Consider the following 1,707-nt stretch of genomic DNA (forward strand, 5'->3'; position numbering starts at 1 on the left):
TTATTCCACTGAGCTATCTCCCCAGACCCTAGAATATATATTTAAGTAAATAAAGCCCACATTGTGATTTGATACTCATGTCAATATTGGCTTTTATCATTCAGAGTATTTTCTTTCTTTACAAATTCTGAGAAAATGTGCTCTTCTTTCTCTGACTTGATTCTTAACAATTTTGAAATCCTAGAATCTGCATGTCTTCCCAGAATTGTTGGTACTCCAGGAAAAAAATCTTGTTAGTGTCCTTTACCTTAAAGTGTAAAAAAATACATTTTGACTCCTCTAAACTATCAATAAAATAAGGGAACATTGGAGGAAGACAGACACAGGTTTTTAATTTTTAAGTTTCCCCTATTCATTGTTAAGTTTTTACTGAATCTTTAATTTTCTTTTTTATTTTTGGTCGATCATTTTACTTTGAATCAACTCAAAACAAGGCATTCACCTTTCACATTTTTTTCTCAGTTTTTACTCTTAAATATGAAGACTTATATCTTTTACTCTGTATAATCTAGGATCCTAAATGCATTGGACACTATCTAATTTTTTACTCAGTTTGTTTCTGGAATGATAGATATAGATACAAGTCATATTTGTTTACTTACTTATTTTGGTCTAGTGTTTACTCATCTCTTCCCTTGTGCTATAATTTAGTCTTTTGTACATTACTTACTTCTGTTTTTCATTTCATTTTCATTTCCACCAATTATCCAGTATTTTTTTCTACATGAACAAAACAAGGAAAGCACAATAAATAAAGTATAATAAGTAAAAATAATCTCAATATACCATATCAAAATCATGAAGCACTGAATATCTCTTTCCAGCTTATATTATTGCCTCTAATTCTCTAATTGAAAGAGGATAACTTTTAATTTAAAAAAATTACTATTTCCAGAGGTTTCCTTCCTTTCCTAGCTTAAAATACAAAATATAAATCCAATTCTGACTTCATGAACCTCTTATCTAGAGCATGGTATCTCTACTTTTGTGCAAAATATCTACCTTATTAAAACTGTGATGGATTATGCAAAGATGAAGTTTATATATTGACTTAAAGAAGCAGACAGAGCCTTCACACACACAACCAGTGATTGAAAAAATCTTCACACCAAAATTCAGCTTATTTTTCAGAAGAAACAAATAAAAATCCCCCAAATCTATAATTCCAAATCAGGATTATATCTGAAAATAACAAATCACCCTGAGAATATTTCAATTGACTTAGGAAGTTCTTAAGAAGGCCAATTCAAAACTTAACATACAAGTAACATCTAAGAAATCCTCTTTAATGGAAAACACGCTAGATTGTTCCATGGAGTGATCTTTTGGTGTCAACTGCAGCATGTGGAACAGAAGTTTTGAAGGTTTTGCTGCCATCCAGAGAAGTGCACTCATATGCCACCCTATGCAAGGCCTCCCTGGTGATTTGTCTGGTAGGAAATAGCTTTTCCCTGTTCTTGTGTAAATTTTTCCTTTAACACTCAAACTCAAACACAAGGAAGTTTTGCTGCATCGTTGCCTCCCTCACAGGATCAGGTTCTGAACTTGACAGTGAGTTCTTTCTTCACAGACCCAGGGGAAGTTAGGACCTTCAATGTGTGCGTGGCTGGACTTCGGAGACTAGCTTCCCTCAAGGCTTCAAAGTGATATCAAACAATGGGAGGTGAACTATTGTTGTAGTTTTCTTTTCTTTTATTTCTTTTCTTT

This window comes from Octodon degus, unplaced genomic scaffold, assembly GCF_000260255.1.
Source record: "Octodon degus isolate 3935 unplaced genomic scaffold, OctDeg1.0 scaffold00277, whole genome shotgun sequence".
Lineage (NCBI taxonomy): Eukaryota > Metazoa > Chordata > Mammalia > Rodentia > Octodontidae > Octodon > Octodon degus.